The sequence below is a fragment of the Pezoporus flaviventris genome, unplaced genomic scaffold (assembly GCF_033815535.1).
Source record: "Pezoporus flaviventris isolate CSIRO_AGI_PZ_B2104156 unplaced genomic scaffold, CSIRO_AGI_Pfla_v1 ptg000047l, whole genome shotgun sequence".
Lineage (NCBI taxonomy): Eukaryota > Metazoa > Chordata > Aves > Psittaciformes > Psittacidae > Pezoporus > Pezoporus flaviventris.
In genome coordinates, this window is record NW_026892595.1 from 14581596 (window position 1) to 14608179 (window position 26584).

Here is a 26584-nt window from a genome sequence, read left to right on the forward strand (position 1 = left end):
ATAATGCATCATTTTCTTACAACTCTCTATCACAAGTCCTTTTATTTTTTTTACTCTTTGGAGCCGGATTTCTTTCTCTAGCCCACTTTTTATGTAAATAAAGCCTCTAGTGGCAGACTGCAGAAGTGATCAAATATAAACCTTTATTTGTATTTCTGCCATTCAAGGTTGTTCAGTAACAGAACATGGCAGTGTCTTCAAGGCTGTTGTAACAGGGTATGTGCTACATAAGGAGAACTCACTATATGGACATCTTACCAAAACCTGAGCTGATAGCTTGCAGTCAGTTCTTCAAGAACCACATATAAAATACTAATAATAAAGTTAACTGGTCTGACAGTCCCCCTTCTGCCACTATATTTGGTTATTTTTAAGTATTTTAACCATTCTTACAGAATTCCACTTAAAAATGGAGAAATGAAGGCACAGAAAATGAAACAAACTGGCTTGGTCATGGCAGAGACATGGTATCTAAGCCTCCTGTTTTCTGGTACTTTTTTGGGATCCCATTATGGGATTCACATTTTTATAAGGTGTTATTTTCCATTAAAAGCACAAAAAGACTTAAGACTTCTTTCTTTTTTTTTTTTTTTTCCTGAAATGGTAGCTTCCCAAGCAGCCTGGGTATAATTTTAGCTGTTTATGTCCATGAGAAGGTGCTGATGATGGTAAAGCACCTGATTTATATCAGGGTTTGAGTACTTCACTATCTAAATGATCTAAACTTCAAAATTGTTATGGGACAGCCATAACAACCTCAGCAACGAAAGGTACCTAGAATGATTACAATGATTACAGGCACAATGAAGGAAGGGATATTGAAAATTTTGCTTTGAAAACACAGCGTATTTTATATTTGTCTTCAGAGAAATATGCTTTCCTTCTTTTATGTTTTTAACCCTTTTATATTTTTCTAGTCACTTTTATCTTTACTGCAAACACTTTAATGATAACTTCTTTCAGCTATTCCCACATTCAAGCCCTCAATGTCAATATCAAGGTCTGTCATTACATTCTAGCAGTCTTGTAGAATATCCAAGCCCCTCATAATTTCTACATCACTATTTTGTCCAGTTTATCTCTTAGGACTTCTTCCAGAAATGCCTCACTCTAGTAAGTTTAGTGTCTCACACAAGGAAAAAAAGCTGTGTAAAAAGGATTATTTTAGTCTTAGCTTGTTCAACCTGAAAGTTTTTAATCTATGGAATGTGTCTCTCCGGTTTAGGAACCAGCAAATACTTTTCTGATGCAATATCCTACAATAATTGTTAAAACCAGAGAAATTACAACACACCTGAAAACATACAAAAATATTAGAATTTCCTCTACCACTTTAAAATTACGTTCACTCTTTTCATTGCACTGTGCTGCAGTGATACACACTCCATTTTCTGACAGATAAAAGCCTTTCATATTTTCCTTTGGTGTAATACAGACTGCATATTAGATGAGTGAGATAGGAGAGAATCATCAATTACTGCAAATAAAGAGATAAATGGAATGGTTTTCTAGCAAATTTGAAGCGTCAGACTGTTCATAATTATGAGAACAGATCTCCTAAGTACTTCCTGATAAGGTTAGTCATCTTTAACAGTTGCAGCATCAACACCTAATATGTTTCAGAGGTAGTTTGTTGCATAATCACTTAATATACAAGGTACCACAGCCAGAAACATTGTCTTCTTTCTCCCCTTAGTTTGATCACTGTGGTCTGGGCTTCAGAGTTAAACAACTGGAGTTAAGGGTCAGAGAAAGAGAGCAAAATAAGATTTGTTAAATTAGGCTTTGGACACAGTCATGACAAAGCAGGGAGATGAAAACAAAATTCAGACTGAACTTTCAAACTGCACACATGATTTTAGCAAAGCAACATCTTTTAAAGGCTGCACAAATCACAGAACTTAAATCATGCAGAGCTCTCTGAGGGCCAGATTCAAGCTGTGCTGAGGTCCACACACCTGAGGAACATAAAGGGACCTTGAAGCAGCCTTTAATGTGCAGCAGAGGATTGCCCTAGAATGGAGAAATCTGCAGTTGGCATAAAAATGATGTTGCTATATCTTCATCAGTCCCTCTGGTCTACAGCATATAAGAGGCATGTCAAGGACAAAAGGGAGAGCAGTCAGAATATATTGTGCACTGCAGAGCCTTGCCAGTGTAATGGGAATTTTGGATACCAGGCACTTTAGAAGCACAGACGGGTGTTATGATGGAAGTTCTCTCCGTCCTCATATTTCTCCCCTTTAAGAAATACCTCAGCTTCCAGAATGGTCCCTGCTGCTTGCTGTGGAGGTCTAGTTTAAGGGTTTGCAGCAAGAGAAGTAGCATCACCAAAAATCTCAATGGTTAAGTAACAGTGATTTATAGCTGTTAAAAACCAACTTGTAACCTTGTGGAGATGGTTCACTATATAAAAGTCAGGCTCACTGTTTCTGCTATTGCTGTTATCCAGATAATCATTCAGACAAATTAATGAGTCTACTGCTAGCTGAAACAGGTTTCTAGCAAAGTAAGTTTAGCTGCAGCTGGCCCAATGGTGGGGAGTCAGCATAGTCTGGCTAATTTTGCTTTGTGTAGAGTCAATTGGGAGCTCATTCTTCATTCATCTGAGAGCACATCAAGGTCAAATGGCAGTGCTGAAGCCCTTGGTTTATAAACACCCAGGTCTTTTGGCAAGACAGACTGGATTCAGGTCAAGTGCGAACCTCTATATTTCTGTCAAATTAACCTTAACACATCATGGTGTTTATGTCAGCTGGTTGTATAAAGATGGACGATACCTGGTATGGCATTAAATAAGATATATTTAGATAAAAGATACTTGTACACCATGAATACCTGGGTTAAAGCTATCTCTCAAAATTTTATATAAAAATATATAAACCAGCTCATTTTAAGTGGCAGAAGGTGATTTCATCATTTCCACTCAGGTGACTGTGTGTAGTCTGTGTGTGTAGGCATCTGAAAACTAGACCTGCTGTGTCTAGAAACCACAGGGTAAGCAAAATCAAAGCTGACTTATCACACCTTAAAGAAAAGGTCCTTTCCCATCTAGAAGGGCCTATTGTGCAGGGCCATGAGGATCATTCAGGCATCGCAATATATATGATAACTTTAGTTAACCACTAGCAACAAAGTTGATAAAAACGCCCTCCTTTTGCTCCCTGATTTCAGAATACTGCTCCCAAGCCACTTTGCTCCCTCAATTATGCCAGTGCAACCACATGAGTGTAGCATTGTATCTGTCTGTGGTCACTGAAGTATAGAAAAAGATCTATTTTCTCACCGATACAGCACAAACAACAGCATAATACGAAGGAGGCAGAAAAATCTGCAAGAGAATAGAGATAGTTAGCCAGGCCAAGGGAGAGTGGAAATGAATTAGGCTAGTTTTGACAGTAAATAAAATATATTTTTTATTTTTCTCCTGAGGCAATCAAATGCAGCCAAGCTTGCTTTGTCTTAGAGCCCTTTAAAAATTGCCATCCTGTTTTCCAGACATTGCAAAACATTGGTACGTGAATAGCCAGAATTAGATTCTGATAACCTTATCACATTGTTTTAGTGTGCAAAGACACTGAGGTATATGAAGGTAGTATATCCAGACACTGCTACTTGAAGACTTGAGATCACATGGTGGAGAGATGACAGACAGATAGACAGAACTATCAAATCACAAATCTGTAAATAAACTATAAGCCTAGGAAAAAGTTTTATTTGCTTAGTCTGAGACTTCTCCTGTGTTTTCCTCAAGGATTTAGCCCTACTTCTGTTAATAATTTAGCTGTAAGCCAGAGTACAATATTTCAGTAATAATTATTGTGATAAACAATACTCTTCACTTCACCTAACATTAGCTGTAAGGCATTACATCTGTAGTTGAAGCTGGTTATCAAGACTCCTTCATGTAGCAGAGAGAGAAAGTCACATCCATCCCAAGACACCTGATAGGGAAAAAAGAGGATGAATATCCTCTGGAGGTGTCCCCATTTCTTCATTGATCGTAGAGGGAGGCTAGACAAATAGCTTACACAAAGATGTAAATGTTGAGCAAATAGCTTAGACTAACTCATAAATGGTGGAAGTCAGCAAAGATAAATCCTATTCTTCACTCTTTCCCTTTGTCTTTTTTTTTTGGTCATAGAATAATTTCATTGTGTCCCTTTTCAGCACAAATTCTTTAAATCAAGGTACTGAAACTGTTAATGGTGGTTGCCTGTAATTACAGCTATATCTGCACTGCACAAATACGCATGCAGCACATCCATCTTCCCAGAACACTTTACAGAGCATACTTACTGGTTCAGAGTTCTGAACCAGGAGGATAGATTCTGGAGGATCTTGGGAGCAGGGAAGAGACCTTCAGGGCACAAACCCTGGACTGACATTGGCACTATATATTTTAATGGTTTGCTGTTTTCCAAAATTAAAGTCCTGAATTATGTTATTCAGAAGCTAAAGCCAACACTTAATGTGTTTGCCTGCTCAGTGTGCAAGTCATTAGTGTATATAGTTTATCCTGGCACAGGCCCGTAACTCCCTCAGTAGTGCTACACTGACCACTGCTAATACAACATTGTCACCGAAACAATTTTCACTGAAAACACCTCATTAGATCAGTTAATCTCTCATAAAAATTGCTTTCTAATAGGCACTTGTGTGGTGGTCCTTAATGTACTGCTTTGGAGTAGATTCTTTAAAATTTGGAGAAGAAATATTTTCTTTTTACCTTTAAGATTATTTTTGACACATAGCTCCTTGTATTTCTTGATTTCTTCTTCTTCTTCTTCTTTTTTTTTTTTTAACATAATGTATTTTGAATTCAGAAAATATTTCCAAGAAAGGGAAATAGAAATAATAGAGAAACCTCCTTTTTACTGGATAGCTATGAAAAATGGGGGAAGATTTCTATTTAAGCCAGTTTTAAGATATGCGTATAATAAAAAGAGCTGGAAAATAGATTATGAGATTATATTTGCACCTTAAGGCTACTAAAATATAAAATATTCCTCCTTTCCACAAGCCCCTTACAGTGATGTATAAAAAATAGTAAATTTTACTTATTATGATAACTATCACATAAACTAGTTTATCTATTGGCTACAAAACCAAACCAAACCAAAACAAAAAACTAAACCAACCAACCAACCAAACAAACAAAACCCAAACCCCACAAAAATTAAACCCACTTACATTTCCAGCTAAGGAAATGGAAGGAAATTCATTCTGCTGCTGCCAGCAAACTGAAGCTCTGCTGCCCTCTTCAATATAACAAGCACTAACTAAGAAAAGATGTTCCATAAATTTAGTAAAAAATAAACGTATGTTCAGTTCTTTGGAAATCCGAATTAATAACACTTTTGGAATGTGTACACCAGAGCTCTCACCTTTGCTGGAATATATCACTACCTTTTTCAGAATAAGGTTACGATTTTCTTTGTATCCTTCTTCACAGCTGTGTGACAGCTTTTGTTCCCCCTTTATGTCAATCAACTGAAACTCACTTCAGATTCCATTAGAAAATCAATCCTGTTAGTGAATTGAATCAAAAGAGGTCATAATTCCAGTATTTTTCCTCTCCAATGAATACACCAATGACAAATTCTTTCTGTCCAGCACATGTGGGAGACAAAATTAGAAAGCAGAGCTGCACACTGAAGCATGGATAGACTGAATGCATGTATTGAGCTGCTACTACTAGGTCTTAGCTATGGCACTGCTAACCATACTGATTTCACTCAGTGCAGATGAGGTGCAAGGCCAGGTTCATTGTGTTACACAAGAGCAGATGTGTAGTGACTCAAAATTTGTGATTTTCTACCACATTTAAAGAGTCCATTACTACAATAGCGAAACACTCACTGCCAGCAGAATTTTAATGCATTTAATAAAACATGGAAATCAATAACAAGAACGTCAGTGAAAATATTTTTCTGTCAATAAATTTTTTACAGACTCCTGGGATGTGTTATGTGGCTTGCACTTCTAATGGCTTATTTTGGAAAATTAAGGGTTACTGAGCACATTAAGTTCCCAGTCCTATCTGCACTGAAATTATTTCTAAGATGTCATTGATTCTCATCTGTTATGCTTAATTGGAAGTTCTGAAGTAATTTTCTCTCTCTTTCCCCGAGTACATATTAAGAAAACACAGTTATTTGCATGATAAAGTACAATATGCAATTAAATTTGACTAGTTTAAAGAATTAGTGTAGTTTTAATGTACATTCAAAGAACTCATGCTATATTGATTACAATTGTAGAAGTCCAGCAAATTTATTTGCACAGGCATTTGAATAATTCTGTTCCCGAAAGCTAATTCTGCTCTCAGCACTTAGTTACAATTGCCCATCTAGCAATATTTGGACAAAAGCATATAATTTCTAATTTACTCAAATCCGATCCTTTCCTATGTTGGATATCTGCTCTCATTTCACATTAACCTGGTGCAACCCAGACCACAAGCTAGAGAGATCACTATTTGCACAGGGAAATTTATATTGGTTACAGGCTGCAGATGGGGCCAAACTTCAGCCTAGACAAGACCTTAGTAGGGTATCTTCCACCTCTCTGGTGGAGGTCCCCCTGCAGCAGGTGGCTGAGCTGCGGGATGCTGTTAATAGACTGCAAGATGTCAGGGAAGCTGAGAGCAAGGGTGTCCCTGCCCATGGCAGGGGGGTTGGAACTAGATGATCTTAAGGTCCTTTCCAACCCTAACTACTCTATGATTCTACGATTCTATGCTTGCTCCCGGCCCAAACTGTGCAGGGGCCTCAAGCTTCCCCTCTAGCTCATGAAGGAAAGAAGGAGGCCGTTAACCTGGGAAGCTGGGAATTAGTGACAAAAAAAAAAAAAAACCCACAACAAAAAAAGGAGGAAAAGGACAATCAAAAGCAAGGGACTTCCCTTTGCTGTCCTGCAGGGGGCTAATGAGGAAAAGCACTCGAGCCAGAAACAGCTGGCTGATGCACTGCTAAAGAAGATCTCTACTGGTGCTGCCAGGAAAAAAGCGGCGGGTCGTAGTAGTAGGGGACTCGACTTTGAAAGGGACAGAAGCTCTCATCTGTCGGCCTGACCCAGTCTCAATGGAGCTGCGTTGCCTACCAGGGGCACGGATCAGGGATGTTGCAGAGAGGCTGCCTGCTCTAGTAAGTCCCACTGACTGTTACCCACTACTAGCGATCCATGTGGGTGCTAGTGATACAGGCAGAAGTAGCCTGGAGAGCACAAAGAAGGTCTACAGAGCTCTGGGAGAAGTGGTTAGGGGCTCTTCAGCTCAGATTTTTTCGTCATTTCTCCAGGATAAAGGGGAGGGCCTTAAAAAAAGCTAGGAGGATTGGCCAGGTTAATAAATGGTTAAAAGGGTGGAGTCATAGTCAGGGGTTTGGGTGTCTTGAACACGGGACCCAAGTTTGTAGGCCAGGTCTACTGGGGCCTGATGGATCTGGTCTGGCAACGAAGGGGAAGAGCAGTTTTGGTAGGAGGCTTGCCAGGCTGGTCAAGAAAGCTTTAAACTAGATGTGTTAGGGGAGGGGGGCATCATTCCATCCCAACACACCCAGTCAGTTACCAGCAGCTATAATAAATGCTCGGAGCAATGTAGAGGTATTCCAGCTAATGAGCCGGATTCATCTGGAGCTCAGCTCAAATGCCTCTGTACAAGCACCTGTAGCATGGGGAACAAAGAAGAGGAGTTAAAAATGTGTGCACGTGTACAGGGGTATGATGTAATAGGCATCACAGAAACATGGTGGGATGGCTGCTATGGCTGGAGTGTTGGAATGGAAGGTTACAGGCTCTTTAGAAAAGTCAGGCCTGGCAGATGGGGAAGGGGAATTGCTATTTATGTTAGGGATAGGCTGGAGAGTATGGAACTCTGTCTGGGAACAGGTGAGCAATCAGCAGAGAGTCTGTGGGTCAGAGTTAAAGGGAGAACAGCTCTGGGGGACATTACTGTGGGGATCTGTTACAGACCGCCTGATCAAGGAGAACCTGCGGATGAAGCACTCTATAAACAGATAGGAAAAGCCTCACGCTCGCAGGCCCTTGTTCTCATGGGTGACTTCAACCACTCTGGTATCTGTTGGAGCAATGGTACAGCCGGACACAAGCAATCCAGGAGGTTCCTCGATTGTGTGGAAGACAACTTCCTTCTGCAAGTAATAGAGGAGCCGACAAGGAGAGGTGCCATGCTTGACCTTGTGCTCACCAACAGGGAAGGGCTCATTGGAAATGTGATGCTCCAGGGCAGCCTTGGATGCAACGATCATGAGATGGTCGAATTTGAGATCCTCAGGACAGTGAGAAGAGCGTGCAGCAAGCTCACTGCCCTGGACTGCAAGAGAGCAGACTTTGGCCTCTTCAGGAACCTGCTTAGTAAGGTTCCACAGGATATAGCCCTAGAGGGCAGGGAGGCCCAAGACTGTTGGTTGATATTCAAGGATCACCTACAGCAAGCTCAGGAGTGTTGCATCTCAACTAGAAAAAAGTGCAGCAGGAGGGCCAGGAGACCTTGGATGGATAAGGAGCTGCTGAGGAAAATTTGAAGGAAAAAAGAGGCTTATAAAAGGTGGAAGCAAGGACAGGCAGCCTGGGAAGAATACAGGGATGTTGTCTGGGAAGCTAGGAAGCAGATTACGAAAGCTAAGGCCCAGTTAGAATTAAACTTAGCTAGGGATGTTAAGGATAACAGGAAGGAATTCTGTAGGTACATCACAAATAAAAGACTAGGGACAATGTGGGCCCCCTCAGGAAGCTCTCAGGAGAGCTGGCTACCCTGGATTTGGAGAAGGCTGAGGTTCTCAATGGCTTCTTTGCCTCAGTCTTCACTGGCAAATGCTTTGAGCACACCACCCAGGTCTTGGAAGGCAGACGCAGGGACTGTGAGAATGAAGACCCTAGGCCCACGAGAGGATCTGGTTCGAGACCATCTTAAGAACCTGAACATACACATGTCCATGGGACCTCATGAAACCCATCTGTGGGTCCTGAAGAAGCTGGAGAATGAAGTTGCTAAGCCACTGGCCATCATATTTGGAAAATCATGGCAGTCAGGTGAAGTTCCCAATGACTGGAAAAAGGGAAATATAACCCCCATTTTCAAGAAGGGGAAAATGGATGACCCAGGGAATTGCAGACCACTCAGTCTCACCTCTGTGCCTGGCAAAATCTTGGAGCAGATTCTCCTGGAAGGGATACTAAGGCACATGAAAATCAACAAGGTGCTTGGTGACAGCCAGCATGGCTTCACTAAGGGGAAATCCTGCCTGACCAATTTGGTGGCCTTCTATGATGGGGCTACGGAACTGATGGACAGGGGTAGAGCAGTTGATGTCATCTACCTGGACCTGTGCAAAGCATTTGACACTGTCCCACACAACATCCTTGTCTCTAAATTGGAAAGACATCAATTTGATGGATGGACCCCTCAGTGAATAAAGAACTGGCTGGATGGCTGCATGAAAAGAGTTGTGGTCAATGGCTCTATGTCTAGCTGGAGACCAGTAACGAGTGGTGTCCCTCAGGGATTGGTGTTGGGACCGGTCTTGTTTAACATCTTCATCGCTGACATGGACAGTGGGATTGAGTGTGCCCTCAGCAAGTTTGCCAATGACACCAAGCTGTGTGGTTCAGTTGATACCCTGGAGGGAAGGAATGCCATCCAGACGGACCTTGACACGCTTGTGAGGTGGGCTGATGCCAACTTCATGAAGTTTAATCATGCCAAGTACAAGGTTCTACACCTGGATCGGAGCAATCCCAGGCACAGCTACAGGTTGGGCAGAGAAGAGATTCAGAGCAGCCCTGAGGAGAAGGACTTGGGGGTTTTGGTCAATGAGAAACTTAACATGAGCTGGCTTCAGCGTGCGCTTGCAGCCCAGAAAGCCAACCGTATCCTGGGCTGCATCTAAAGGAGTGTGACCAGCAGGTCAAAGGAGGTGATCCTGCCCCTCTCCTGTGCTCTTGTGAGACCTCACTTGGAGTATTGTGTGCAGTTCTGATGTCCTCAACATAAGAAGGACATGGAACTGTTGGAACAAGTCCGGAGGAGGTCCACAAGGATGATCAGGGGACTGAAGCACCTCCCGCATGAAGATACGGTTTAGCGTGAGGTGTTCCTGCCCATGGCAGGGAGGTTGGAACTTGATGATCTTAAGGTCCTTTCCAACCCTAACTATTCTATGATTCTATGATTCTATTCTATGATTCTATGATCTGCTGAGCAGGATAAGGCTTCTGCATATGCCCAGAAACACTTTGTGATTTAACCCTAACTTCCCTCAAAGGACTCTTATCTCTGTTTAACATGCTTTTTGACCTATACTTTTTGAAATCTCCCTCACTGCTCCAAATTTGCCATGTTTCAGCATGAATTAAGACGACATCATCTGAAACTATCACAAAGATTTTGCTGGTTCTATTCCCATCGACCTTAGTTTTTTACTCTTTAAACATAGACATCAGCTCCTTTTACCTCCCCGTGTGTGCCTCCAACTTGATTCCTGAGGCCAAGCAAGCAAAATTCTCCTCGTTTTCTCCTTTTCTCATGACCAGCAAAAATAAAGCATAAAAGCTGCAACTCAATTAGAGGGCAGAGGAACTCACTGGCTGAGAAAAAGGAAAGGCTGCAGGGAAAGCTCGGTCCATGCTCTGCAGTGAGAAAAGAGGTACCTTTGTATGAAAAAAGAATCTGCATGATTGCCCTTCACAGGAAGGAGAAAAAAGCAGGCAGGCAACACAGAGTGGACCATTTTTCTTGTGGAGAGACCCAAAAGCCTCCAGACAAAGTGAGAGCCCAACATTGCTGGCAGTCCTGTACCTCCCACCACCTCTCAGTAAAGTGCACTCACGTAACCTGGTCATGAACCGACATCCTTTGAAAGACAGCATTTCTCAGAGGAGCAGATGCTTTTTCTTGGTAATGATGCACCACTAAGGTGACTTAAATTCCAATTCAAAATCCGTATCCGTAGGACACACCCAGGCAAAAGCTCCAGCTTTGTTAACAGGAACTTCAAATGAAAAAAGCTGTTAATATATGGTCTAATACAGCCAGTTATGAAGAAAGCATATGAAAGATTCCACTCTTTTAGTAACTGTAGAACTTGTAAGGCAAACCATGAAATTATACTGGAAGGAGCTCATTTGAGTTTCATGAATTCCCTACCCTTGAAATCCAATTTCTGTGGTTTCTTGCATGTTAAAAATGGTCACTTCTGTCTTTGCTAGTACTGTGGGGTTGATTACCCTGGCAAGCTTCATTGCCTCCAAGGAGGAGAGGAAGCTATGAGATAATGTGGTTATATGTATGACACTCACTTAATAATTTAGTGGAATTGTTAATTGATCTAATTATTCAATTAATGCTGGAAGGCTTGAGAAATCTGGTTTAATTTCCTTGCTCCCTGCAGTCAAATTGATAGGACTGTTTTTTATTGCCAAGAATCATCCATATTTACAGACTTGTATATTCACAAACATCTGAGAGGTTTCAGCCTCAGTATCCTTCTGCTCTATTATTTGCTCTTTCATCTCCTCTCAAACATGGACAGAATGATTGATACTTGGTCTGCAGAGACTAAATATAAAATACTTATCACATTCAAGTCGCATGCTGGAAATAAAATATAATTTTGGCTGTTAAAGTGTCCTTCAATAAAACAAATTCAAAACAAAATTCAGTCCCTATCCTTGTGTGAAAACAAAAATCCACCACAAATAACCTGTTAGGTTGGCTGTTTTTAACCTGTGTTGCAAGCTCTTTCTACTGTAAGTAGTATCTATATGCAGGCACACACATAGGCAGTTTCAAAAGTTTCCTTTCTCTTGTCCTTGTGGTTTGTACACAATATGCATTAGACTTTTTTGAGTGTTCGGCTGTTAAAACTCAAGACAGACTTTATGACTAGATGATAAAATAATGTAATCTGCACTAAAAGTCAAAATATATAAAGCATGTTATAAGTAGGTTAGAGTAATGAGGATAAATTAGAGGAAATTTGTGTAAATTCTTGATGAGGAGGAAGTTGTCGAGGTGTGACATTGGTTGCTGTATTACTATTTTTTTCTTTCACTCTTATTTCCACCCAGGCAAAACTCTTAGAAAGTGTCTGAACACAAAGAACTTTTTTATTACTGGCCATTGCCCCACAGAAGGAGAATCACTCCCAGTAACAGGGTGAACAAACAATTACAGTTTAACTGTTCTTTTCATCTGTGAACTCAACAACTGACATCCGCCTTTCTAGTATACTTGAGTGAAGGGACTCTGGTGATGAACAAAAAAGGTAATTCCCTGAAAAAGCATGAGAAAAACAGATTTATGTCAAAGCTATGCTTTTTCTTTTTATTGTTTCTTTCCTTTTTTTTTTTTTTCCTTCTTTTAAGAAAGAAATGATGTTTGTTACACACTTCATAAGGAGATGAGGAATAGAAGAGGGCCTTTGTAAAAGGACTGGAAAGAATGGTTTCTGTGACAATCGATTCTGGGAATGTGCCAATGAAAACAAATATGCATGCATGAAAAAACACATTGCATTTGCTGGACTGCAACACAGTCTGAATCTAAGTTGTGGTTGTTAGCAAAATATTATAAAACCTCTCAGTTTTATACATAAGTAAATATGGGTGCATGGGTCAGTTCAAATGACCTTGCAGTTACCCCAGGTAAAAACTCATATGTGGGAAATTACTATGAAGTAGCTGATGAAAACTACTGACTACCAGCAGACTCTCCCCACATGGTAAATGCAAGGTAATTTGAAGAAGATCATACCAGACAGCTGACCTTGCACACTTGAACCAGTAAATACACAAATGACTTTCTACCATGGTCTTTTGTCTGAAATGTTTGCAAGCTCCTCTGTAGTAAGAGCAGGACAAGAGGAGCATCTTATGACAGAGAAAAATGTGCCTAAGCTTTACTAGCTTCTGCTGCTGAAAGTCCTTGATGAGTAGGGTAACACAGAAATAAGTGGAAGGTGCTTCAGTGAGTAAGGAGGGAATGGAGTTCAATGAGAGGTTTCCTTGACAAAGCTTGTTTGTGAGCACAACAGCTGCTCAGGCTGTGAGTTCTTTACATCTGCATTTGTCTTATATGCATGTTAAAGATCATTTGTAATGAGCTTTCACTTAGAGCTTTCTCTTGGGAGGCAAGGAATCACATTTTATCCTCGTGTACTGGCATATCAAAGACAGTTAATTTCTCTGCATACACACTATTTGTGTTAAAATTAATTTAATATAATTTCAATTCTTTTTTCATGATTTTTAGACTTTCCTGAAGTTCCTTCCTGTCTTACATTGTTTTGACTGTCACAAATAGTTTAGTTGAGATTAGATGTCACCTAGTAGTACAAGCCTAATTATGACACAGCTCCATGGCAAATTTATTTTACAGAGTTGAGAAACAGAATTTACAGGGTTTTGTTTATTTTTCTTCCTGCTATTTAGAAAACACCTAATGATTCCATCTAGAAAGCCCACATTTAGATAGATAAATGACCATTTAATCACTTGAGAAAATTTTCAGTGTGAGTGAGATCTTCATAATCAGTCATTTTTAAATTTTGAGACACTGCAGAATTACCTCATATCGCTTATAAATTTTGATGTAACTGTTGTGTTCCAGAGTAAGCTTTTCAGTGTATCTCACCGGCAGTAACCATGTATAAAATATTGCAACGTTATACTTAAAATATTCTATTCTATGATTTGATATTTTAAATATCCTGAACAACTATAATTTCCTACTAAAAATTGTGTTTTCAAGATTAGTATCTAATGTTATCATCCTTTCTGAATGAATGTAGTAAAGGTATATTGTGCTAGAGCAAAACGGAGAGTAGCATCTTATGACTGCAGAGCTGGATCTAGCTTTCTGCTAGCTTGTTCATGAATGATGATGGTGCAGCTGGGGCAGGAGAGAACTCCAGGCAGACTCTAGGATCTTAGACATTTTTTGCATCCTACTGTGGTCTGTATGTTGCCCATGCTGGAGTGCTTAAGTATGTTTAGGTTCAATGAGCGTAGTGGTTCTCCTGGGTCCCAGTGTGACCACACATAAGCAGCCAGCTTCTCTGAGCAGTTAGCAGAAAATGAGATGACTGTGCACATTTTTCCTCCTTATTTCCCATCCTGTTTGCTTACAGGATGAGACAACAGAAAGGGACTTGACAGAAATCAGGATTTAAGCACTGTATAAGCAGGAAGGCACTCCTGCACCTTATCCCACCAGAGACCGGTATCCTTCACTTCCACTGATATGAAGCTGATGCTCATAAAAAGCCCAAAGCGGGTGCTTCATGCCTTCCTGGTTCTAGGTGCTTTTCCTGTCTCCTTTTATCAGGTCACATGTGGGGAGACAATGAATTTCTTAATTAATGTTGACAGCTAAATTTAGAATAGTTAATTAGCAGAGGCACCAGACTCACAGCCTGGGCACAGGTTCAAGGTTTGGAGGACACTGGTGTAGTCTGATTACAGTGTTCCCATCAGGCAATAATGCCTGCTGCTGTGGGCAGAAATACGAGAGAGAAATTGATTGTGAGGTGGGCAGTGTACTCTGAGCTGAAAGAGAAGGTGAATGATGTCAATAAGGTCAATAACCTCCCCACAAGGAGAGAACTGATTCTTAGAGCTGCCCAGTATTTCTTCATTAGACAGTGGGATTTGGGGTGCTAGGTGTTTCTGAAAATCAGGCCATTCAGCTATTTTTTTTTAATCTTGTTTTTATTTACCTTCTCAATAGAAATAAAATCCACTCAGTCACATTATGCAATTGATTGTGTAATTTGTCTGTGTTATATACACAGCAGTATTTTTTTTCTCTATTAATGAGCTCAACATTAAAGAAATTAATTCCCTTTGGGGAATAAATTAAAACAAAAACATCCAGAGAAGACAAAACCTAGAAAAAAGCAGATGGCACCACATATAAAATGTCATTGATTTTTATGCGTCTATGTAAAAAGGCTGAGATGTTCCCAGCCTTCACATAAATTCTACCCATCAACCCAATCAAATATCACAACTATATTAGTGATTGCAACAAATTATTTTCTACTCACCAGTTCACAAACATCACACTCATCTCAACAAAGAGGCTAGGAGGGATGGTACTTACTCATATATAACAGTAATAGTTATATTCAGTTATAATTTATATTTAGTTTATAATGTTTATATTTAGTTATAATAGTTATAGTTCAGCAGATCCTATCATTCCTCATATCAAGTGTAAACTTTTAAATTCATGACTTTGTTCATGTTTTCTACCTCTGCTGCCACTGAACTTTCTTCCTTATACCTGCTTTCTATTTGGGAACCAGTGGTTCAAACAGGTTGAGCAAAGAGGAAGAATCCCTAATGATTCCCCCTGGGCTCAGTTTAACAATGACTCTTTCAGAAGCTTTTGCTCTCTACCTTTCAATTAATTTTTTTCAAAAGACACCTGTCACACTCTGGACCTTAATCTGGATTCCCTGTTTCTCAGCTCAATGTTTTAATCAGAGGAAAAATGAATGTAATTAGCTTCAGCAGAAGAAAGTATTATCACACTAAATACGTTGCCAAAATCTGGTTCCCGAACCTCCGTATCAGAATTGATACCTGAGACTGAATTTCAGTGTTCGCAGAACAGTTCCAGGGCTCAAAATCACATTCTGGTACATCAAAGCTAGGTGCTGATATACCTTGTCAACTATCCAGCCTCAAATTAGCACTGCTGGACTTGTCATATATATATATATATATATGTCTATAAAATGAATTTAAAAGCATTTAAAACTGAAATCTCCAGTAAATACTCAAGTGAAAGATGCCTGTGGGTTTAGAATTAACAGTTAATGACAACTTGCTCCCAGAGTAGAGCTTGTTAAAGAAAATTGACTACCACATTTAAGCATAGAAGTAACAGTATGGAAAATAGAATATGCACATATATTCTGCAAAAGTGGAGAGTTTCTGTGTGAATTCCAAAATCTTACTGGGAAAGGTATATTTCAAGTAAGTGACTGGACACCATATGAGTTACGCTAACCTTTCTCAGTTACAATTTCAGTCAGTAATAACTTCATTAGAAAGATAGTATGGCTTAGATCATCTGGCATGATTTCATGGGCAGGGGGATTCCTTGCCAATGGCAGGGGGGTTGGAACTAGATGATCTTAAGGTCCTTTCAACCCTAACTATTCTATGATTCTGTGATTCTATGATTTGTGGACACTATTAGTTTAAAAACAAAGAGAATAAAATTTTCTTCTATTGTTTCCATATTCTTAGCTTCAGCAATTTTACAGTAGTTTGCATATAGAGAGCTTCACTTGCCCCCTGTATAATAAGATATTTCTGTTATTATTGTGATTCAAAGTCCTGTAGCAGAGCTAAAGGACTTTTTAAGAATATAGGTTGCCACAACTGAAGCTGCAGACCCATATAGTGCATAAATTGCTTTCTATTTAGACTTTCAGAAGACAGGAAAAGTCTTCCTGTATCAGCAATTTTTGTTTGCTTTTTTTTTGTTATTTTTTTCTTTCTGTAGAGATGACATCATCAACTTTATTTTGTCACCAAGTTCTCTATATAACTAGAAAACTTACTTGGATCATGTGAAAAACTAGTCAGAGACTAATTAATAAGATTCTCAGCTATTTTAAGTAGAAGGAGGAACTGTGAAGTACCTAAGCAGGGATGATCCATGAAAAAATGGAAATATTTCAAATTAAAGTTGACAATAGGTGTTTAATATCACAGTCTGTCCACTGTCTGGATTTTTATACAATCTGTGTAGGGTGCCAGATCTCAGGTTTATACTTAGTTTTGATTCAAGTGAACTCACACTGAACTTGGGTGAATAATTGGCCATTTTCCCATGTCAAAACTGACATGGAGGTCAAACGCCCTCCATCATCTATTATGTGTACAAAGAGGAGTAAGCATTCACATGCCTAGTTGCACATCTGACCTTTTCAAAACCAGTCCTTAAACAATTTGCCCAAGGACACAGAATGAATCAGTGAATCATGTAAATCTTAATTTACTGCTATTTACATTTTGGTCACTTCAGCTTTTTTGTACGTAATACTCTAGTCATGGTACAATATCAGCAACCTAACATTATGTTAGAGTACACCTAATTTTATTTTGTGTTGTCTGTCATCTGCCTGTGAGGTTTTAATGTCTTACTCTCATCACATTTAAAACAGAAAACTTACATCACTTTCTGTAATGTAATTATAGCTCTCTTATCATTTCCTCCAGTATAATGTCACAAGGAATCTTCTTCTGCTTCATGTACAACTTAATTTCCTTTTTAATTGGCATTGTGTAGTATTGTGTTTGTCAGGAATCTGCACATTTACATTTATATACCTGGGTGTATTTCCAGAGCAAGAAAAATTGAAAGCCAGCAGAGTGATTAATGCAAATATTTGACTGGGAAGTCTTTAGGTCTCAGGCTATGTCTTTCCTTACATGACTATTATATTTCCCTGACCTCAAAACCCTAAAAAAAAACCATTACCCTGTCTCTTTCCTTGGTAGGTACATGGTGAATTAGACTTGCTTCACTTTATTTTCTGCACTTTCTAAGTGCACCACAACCTAGTACCATATCTCAGATAGGCTTGATAAGATGTCTTTATATTTTTTTAATCCAATTTCATATATATATGTGGCAAAATTCAAAACATACTGGTTACAATCTCCTAAACTCCAGAGGTATTAGTGATTCATGTTCAGTACAAAATAACGCATCTTGTATTATTGCAAAGCTCAAGCAAAACTATGGAGATCAGACTTGGATATCATATTTCTCCCCCCAAAAAGCCAATTGGTTGTCTTTGCAAAAGACAGAAACAAGCTTCTATCAACAGGTTCTCTAGCTGAAGCATGACCAATGCCCTTGGGACCATATCTGGATGCTAATGGGTAATGCTAGTTCTTGAGTGAACAAAGAAATTTGACATCTGCTTTTAACCCTGAGAAAATGGAAAGCTGTTGTCTACAGCTACATGAAAGTATGAGGTAATTAAGGTAAGTTCTGTTTCATTAGCATACTTATTGAGTTTTTAATTTAATTTTGTTTTGTGAGGCACTAGATTTAAGTAGAACACCTACAGCTGACAAGAGACAATAAAGTGAGAGAACTTATTTTTACTAGTGAAATGCAAATCATTGAACTAAATAATTAATGCAGTGCATTCTGATTTCTTAGCCCAGAACATCAGCTTTTATATCCTGTGTAAAATCCGAAATCCATCCGAATTTCACTTTGGAAATGAATACATGTGTTAATTGTAGGTTACAATTTTATAACTGGGTGAAATTCCAGCACATTCATATGGAAAACCAAAATATTTATATTCTATAATTAAAAATTAAATAGCTTTCTGAACCTGAAGGAAAACTTACTTACATAAATAATAACAGTATTTTAAGTTACTGGGGTCAAATTTATAAAGTTGGGAGCGTATGCTTTGCATGCAACTATAATTTAAAATCTTACTGGGCATAAGTAAGAGGGTTTTGATTATTTTCAAACTAAATACAATTAGTATATGGGGAAAAAATAAAAGAGATCTTATTTATTATCAAATTTCTGCTATAGAAGACATTAATAACAAGAAGCTCTCTTTAAAAATAATGATACTAGAATAGGTAATTTAGAGAGAGCATATAATTTTCTTATGCATTGAGGTATAAAATAATACAACAACTCAAATTTGTTTAAGTGGCAGTGTGGAAGCAGTATAATCCATGGTCCAAAAGCTAATTACATTGACTCAGATTTCCCAAAAGGCAGAGAACTTCTGGGTGACCTGTTACTGCTGCTTTACCACACATACACGCAGTTCCGTATGTGTTTTGGGTAGATAAGAATGAGTTACTATACCAGTATGCATTTATCAGTTGAGCACTGTATAAAGGCTCCTTGCAGTGAGGATAAATTAACATAAGCTTTTGGTCCTTCTGTTTTGTGAATGCAACTGTACTGTTTTGTGAATGCAACTGTACCAAGACTTCATGTCCCAACATAGGGAGGATGCACAGGACACATTGCGTCTTATTCTTTTTTTGCCTTACCTGGTCTCTATATCAAGGCCAAAGAGTAAAAGTATCACTCACAACATGCAACATGTTGGCCCCACTGTAAGGAAGGAGAAGCAGATCAGATTTGCAGGTGAAAAGTGACGTTTCTTTTGGCCTCACAACTCTAATACGTGGTGAGGTAGGAGATGTATTGGTCTAGTTTAATTAAACATGCTGTGGGAACTATGTGATGACTGGACCATTAACTCTTGTTATCTCTGTGTAGCAGAACTCAGTTTCACAGCTAGACAGGTCTTATAATTTCTTCACATTCCTACTTCACTGCTCATCCAGTTTAGCATGGGGACAGAAATCAAGGATAAGAGATCTAGGGGAAGATGCCTGAAAGTCCAACCCCTGTGCTGAGATCCACTGCAAATTGCTTTTCCTCTTCCCTTAGCCTTTCCCAACGTCCTGTTTGCCTCAAACTGAAAAGCCCCTATTCCTAATTATGTAGGAACAAATCCGTTTAGTTCTGTGGCCCATCACTCTCCTCCTGGGGTTGAGCTGCCTATGATCCAAGGCCAACTCCCATTCAGCCCAGCTGCATAACCTTGGCTTGTACTAAGTAGACTGCTAGGTTGTGAGAGAGCTGAGAGAAAGCGCGTAGACTGAAGCCATGCAAGATAAGAAAGGTAAAACTGCAGAGGTAAGATTGTTGGGATGGGGATAGGTGGCAGTTCGAAGATTCAAGAGGAAAAATGTTGATATGAAAATACATAAAATCCTAAGAGAGGAAACAAAGGCCAGGAAGTGGGTAAGCTCAGTCACAACAAGGGTCAGCCCATTCCAGGGAGCAATGGAGACCAACCATTCCCCATCTGACTGACGACTGCTTGTCCAGCCAAGACTCACTATGTGTGCGGTGAGCCTATAAATGTCCAGTATAACTCATCAGTCCTAGCTATTTGTTATGTCTATTGGGAAACAAATAACTGTGGAGTCTCTTTGCAGGTGGCAGAAATTGTCTAATCAAACCTGGGAGGGCAATGGAGGAGGTTTACCCTCATGTTCATCTCCATTTTTTCTCTAAGCTCTCTTGCTGGAGCTATTTATTTGTTGAAAGCCTGCTTTCCTTCTTCAGGAAATGCAGGATTTGGGTTTGAGCTACAGACTTTGATCCTTCAGTTTCACTTAAGGCAAAATAAGGCATGATTTCACTTTCCTATGCCCTTTACCAGCCCCCTTCCTTGTTTCATGAACTTCAGGCATGATTCTGGTGTGCATATTTCTATTTAATATTAGTTAAAATAGTACTGGAAAATACTCAAGTTGTAAGCTGGGTAATAGTGCCAAAACTGAGATGAAATAATATTTTCTACTTCAATACACATCCAAAGAATTCCCACCTTCATTTCCCACCTACATTTTTAAATGACACATTTACAATGAAGCTGAAAACATTTACTAGGTTTTCACAATAGAGGAAACTTAATATTGACACACTCAGCACTTTCTACTTAATATTTTTTTAGTCAACAACATATTATTTTTTTTTAATGTGAATTTAGAAGTGAATGTCATTCAAGACAGTATTCCAGTGATCAGGAATGATCACAGATGTCAGGCTGTTGATGTGGATAAACATGGATATTACATATGTTTTAGGTACCTGAAGCAATTGAACCTGCTTTTTAGATAATATAACAGCCTAGTCAATGTTTAGCGGTGTAGGAAAAGCATGAAGAAGGGAAACATGTCTGATGTCAGTCCTATCACTTGTCAGCAAGTAATAATTAGGCACATGTCACTTCACTTTCTGGGAGAAGGCATAATACTTGCTTGTTAATGGATTAGTAAAGAGTGTCCCTTCTGCTTTGAAGCTTCATTTATCTGTCAAAATGAGAATGCTGAGTAGATAGGAGCACAGCCTGTGGAGTTGCTCTCATCCATCTTACTCTTTAATGAATGACCAGCAAAAAATACATACAAGAACCTCACAGTATTGTATTCAAAATACTGTATCATTTACAAAAGTGCACCTGATAAGGTACAGAACATGTTATAAATGACTGCTGAAAGAATGTGAATAAACGAGCCTGCAGGGATCTGTGATAGCATTCCTCCTCCAGTTTTTTTCATGATAAGTAGTGTATATAATATGAATCCTTAAGAATGCTTTTGTGGAGGCCATTGTCAGCAGTCCTGAAGAATCTGTGGCTTTTAATAGCGATCTTGAAAAGATCCTTTGCACCATTAAAGTTGAGCTAATAAAGATTTTCACTAATTAAATCAGGATTATTTTGCCTTCATGGGAAGGTGTCATCTGGTTATGTGAATATGGAATGAGGAAGTTAAATGTTACTGTACACAATCAGCTACAGGAAAGCTGCCAGTAGTATTTAAAGAAAAACACATAGGATAATTACTTGGTGCTACTTATTCCGGAGACTTCATTCAAGACTGGTAACTATCATTCACATTTCTAAGAGAAGAATTGAAGTGCAGCTTCTTTCTTTTTGAAATCAATAGTTTTTAAAATTACTTTTAAAGTAATTTTAAAGTACCAAGGAGAAGCCTCCTTTATTTCAAAATTTTCCAATGCATTGCATAGTCAGAAAGTTACAAATCTAGGTTTTATATCAGGTTTTCTTAGACAAGGACATCCTTCACAAAAACAAAAAGCTACAAACTCAACAACAGCAACAAAACAAAAACAAAAACCAAACCCACAACAAAACCAAAGAAACAAAATACCCAAACAAACCCTAAACCCCAAACCTCACCAAATACACAGTGAGCTATCTTACTAACTTGATCTAAAACCTTCACTGAAGACAGCAAAGAGCTCCCAGTTTATGGTATTTCTATAGGACTTTTGCAGACAGGTCTGCATTCTAAGTGCCTCTTCCAAAAGCAGTTTAGCTACCTGGGATTATTGCTAAAAACCCACTGATAACACATTGACTTGGCTTCTGGCTTAGAGGTGGCCAACACAAAACTTACTTGAAGCCTGGTAAGCTTTGTATTCATGGATATACATATAAAAGCATCTGATCTAACTTTGAAACACTTGAAACCAGAATATTCCTGATATAAAATCACAGGTCTAATCTTACTCCTGCTTTAAGGGGACAGCAACACACCTACTCTCCAGAAGGTGTTGGTTATGAGCTATATAACAGAACACAGGTGTTGATAGTCTTTAAAACCTTCCCACAGCTCCCACGACTGCCATGTTTTTTCACTGTTGTACCCCTTGATTCTTCTTTTCTGTTACTGTTTTCCAGTTTTCCTTTCACTGTGCAAATACTCAGATGTTCTTGACAGCTGTATTTCTACCTAGCATTTGAAGAAACAGATGCCTGGAGATGCCAGCCAGAAAAGCAAACCTTTCCATGTACAGCTGGTACACATGAAAGTTAGGTTTTTGGAGATTGCTAAAGTGAAGCTAATCAGTATATCTTGAGCAGGTGTGTCTAATGATCAGCAGGCTACTGGATGGGGGAAATATTTCTATGCAGTAATGCTGGGTAAGGAATGAGCTCTAGTTCTGTTAATTGAGAGCAGATAGAAATTATTTGAACTACTTTCACTTTCTACCCTTGCTAGGGTATGCTGTGAGCTCAGGATGTGGTAGAGAAAGTGGTGATCTATGTTCACAGGTTATTGTGATAATGTTCATCAAAGTCTGCAGCTTCTGTGCAGGAAACTACTCAGTAATGCAGTTTTTCTAGGTTTTGGGTTTTTTTGGGGGGGGGGGTGGTTTTTGTGTTTTTTTTTCTTTTCTTTTTTGTCCTTTTTTTCAATTATTTTTTCCTCTCTTGATACTGAAAATAGTTGGTCCTCACTGAGAGTTGAGAGTTTCAGCCACATGCTAGTATTAGGTTGGGATTATGTATGACTTTCTACCAGCACAGCCAGCCAGCAACATCCACAATTAATTGGTTTAGGCACCTTTTACTTTCACATCTAAAACCAGATCTACCAATATACTAATATATACCCTATAGTAATAACTGGTGTGAAGATCTCAGTTGTACTTCTAGAAATGTACCAGAAGAATGAAACTAGTAAAACTTCTTAGTGGCTTTAAATTAAAATTTAGAATATAATTTTCTTAAGCATTTTTGATGTTTGCAAAAAGTTGTCTAAGCTTGTTATAAAAAGGAAGGCAAGAAGAAAGAAAACTTCATGATTTGGATACTCAATATTTGAGTGTGAATGCTCAAAGATGGGTTGGAAGGATGTTCTTCTTTGAAACTTTCTCTATGTTTTTTATGGGAAAAAAAAAATAAAGAAAATCCCACAGGTATTTCACAGTATGTAAAGATTTCTAGGGAACTCCAATACAACTACATCAATCCAAGTTGCTAGGACCAAGTTGAGACCTTAGGCATACTCACAGCTTTAAAAGAGACAAGGACTTCTGAGTCAAGCAGGTATGTTCATCTATAGGAATTGATAGCTCTATCTCAGTTGAAAAAAAGACTTGGCCAGTCTAAAAACAGAATCTTCTTTTAGCTTAGACATTGCTTTATTTATGGTGTTCAATGAATAATTCAAATCAAGATTTTGATCAAGTCAGGGTATTCAGAAAGTCAATAATAATTACAGAACTGAATTGCTTCTACTAAATCTTCAAAAGTCACTGTGGCAATACCATATCAGGTGGTGACATAGACAGCTACTTAATTGCTATCTCTAGTTAAATTTCGAGGCAACACTTTGTTTTTTTTTAGTAGGCAGCTCCTTCTTTCTACAGGTATATATAACAGCGCCACTGCTGCGCTTTGGAATATATAATAGTTTTTAAATGGTAGGAAATAACTTTTTTTTTTCCCTTTAAAATAACAGTTCCATTATATTTAGCACAGTGAATATCAAGACTGTTTTAAAACAAACTAATTGTAGCTTGTTCTGAAAGACTTTTACATGAAATTGGGAATTAACAAACAGCCCAGCTATAAGCAAGTGTCCAGAGGCATTTTGTTCCAGTGACTACATTGCAAATTTCCAAAATTTTAAAATGCTTCCTTAGGCATGGTTGGTGGAAATTCTGAAGGGGAATGTAAGCTGGCAGAAATCAGGTATGGCAGACACAAGGAATGAAAAGTGCGTTTCATGGTAAATTCTGTGCATAATGAATGTGTAAAAATCAGATGTTCAGGAACACTGAGAGTCTAAAGGGACTGGTGGTCAGGTTGGCAATAAAGTAGTCAGTTCTAGAGCAGCTGATTTTACTAAACTTGTAGCCTATGTGAAAAACTTAGAATTGTCTAACTACAAACCAGTAGGTGGCGATGACTGACATCCTGAAGAGCACAGAAGGATCCAATGTGACCAGGATGCTTCAGGTTATATCATGTTAGAGTTGCCTCTCCTATGACAAGAGGTGCTGAGACCATCTTGCTGTCTGAGGTTCTTCTAGCCTGTGTCTACATACAGCTGTGACATACTTCCACTTTGTCTCTCTCTCTTGGCCACAATTCATATTCATGGTAGTGATAGAATCTGTCTGGAAGTAATTTCAAGCTATTAAATCTGGTCAGCCCAGGTAGGATTGCTTTATCTATAGCGCTGCTTTCACTCCTTTTGAAGATGAAATACCAGTTGTTGGTTTGGAGGTGAATATCTATTTGTAGATCAGCATTGTCTCCTTTGTCCAGGAGACAACGCTGGATGTCTAGAAGGCAGGTATATTCTTCAAATTATAAATGTAGTCTTACCTCTAAATTAATAAGTTTCATCCTTCAACTCAAATCACTTTAGTTTTTGTCTTGGGAACTGTAAATGAAATCCCTATGCATAATTTGACAGATTATTGTTATGTTTCATTCTGGAAAATTTCCTTGAACCTATGTTCTGTTCTGTGTCTGCTGTTCTTGCTTGCTTGGCCTGTTTTGTATCATTAAATTGGGAAAATTAATGTGGGAATATTTTAACTTTCATTCTTTGAGATGGATTTTGAAAACTGCTGGTTATCCTGAACCATATTTAGCATGGCTTTTTAAACCTTAAATGATGGCACTTTGAAAGCACAAGATGTACAAGAAACATTTCTCCAAGTGCCTTTCTGGTGGCAGTACGCAGTGTCAGCATCTTAACAAAGTCTCTGTTTCAAAAAGAGTTAAATAATTTTTGCAATGGCTTGTCAGCTCTATTTAGCCTTAAGAGTTTAAATTTCTCTATTGATATATTAGCTTCCTGTTGATGTATTATCACCTTACGGAGGGTCTCACTGTGATGTGTTTAACACTTCAAATTATGACTGAAGACAGTGAAAGTTAGTGACAAATGACATCTTTCAGGATCTATATTGGAGAGAAAGGAGCAAGAGAAGAATGACTGAAACAGTTATTCTTGGGATGGCACTATAATATACCAGGACATGTGTACGTATAGACAGACAGATGCATGTACATGTTATATATATACTTCTGAATATATTTATATTGTCATGCAAGGAATCATTGGTTAAATATATGTAGATGAAAGTGTGTTAAACACATAAAAAATAATACAATTTCCTGTTTTCAAATCAGCAGTGCATGTACCTTGTATTCTGTTCAACTCCAAGAATTTAGTATAATACTGAAATCTGCGATAATTTGAATGTTTGATGGGCTGACGAAGTAGTATGAATTTAATCAAGCGACAGTATAAAAAGGGCTGGATAACTTGGCTCTCAATTCTTGTGGGCTGTTACTAGCATCATCTTCTGATTCCTTTCCTCTCTTTGCCAATTGCACCAACAATTTGGCATGCATAGTAAGAAGTTATTATGGATTCTGCAGCAGCCTTCCTGTTGCATGATGCAGATAACACAAATCTTGTTAACAGTCTGACAAAATATAAATGGCTTCATAATAAACTTCTACCCTTTTAATATCTCAACAACTTCAGAAATGTTATCTGGCAACTGCAGGGGGCTAAATTTATGCTTTCAGAAGACTGAATTTTAGCACCATATTTGTGTATATTGTTGTCTGTCCATGCTTCGTCCCCACACCCCCCCCCACCCCCCGAATGTTTTTCATAGCACAAAGTAGTAATTAAACCTAATCTTCTGTATCAGGCACAGGCATGTCCATCCATTTAGTTGTGGTTATGTGGGGCACTTGGTAAAGCACAGCTTTTAAAACTAATAATATTTTACCATTTTTAGAGGAATCAGCAAAACTCCAACAGCTTCTAATTCTCCATACTTTCATGACTGAAAGTGTTGAAATTATCTCATAATCTTAAGCACACCTTGCCGTTCCATATCCTGTTGTGAGGTACCTTCACCAGACAGGCCTGGATCCCCCCATGTACAGGCAGGGGGAGAGCAGCAGGCTGGGAAGCACAGGCATGCTCTGGTGGGAGAAAGAGCAAGGAGTGTCTTGTGAAATGACTCACTCCACTGAGCATTTAATAAAGGCTCTAGAGAGGAAAGGGAGGAAATCTGTACTGGGAAAGAAGACAGATTCTCTAACTGTAGTAATATGTACTGTAGACTCTTTGTGTATGGTCACTTTCTGTCAGCTAGAGAGCTAAGGTGGGCCAGCTGGAG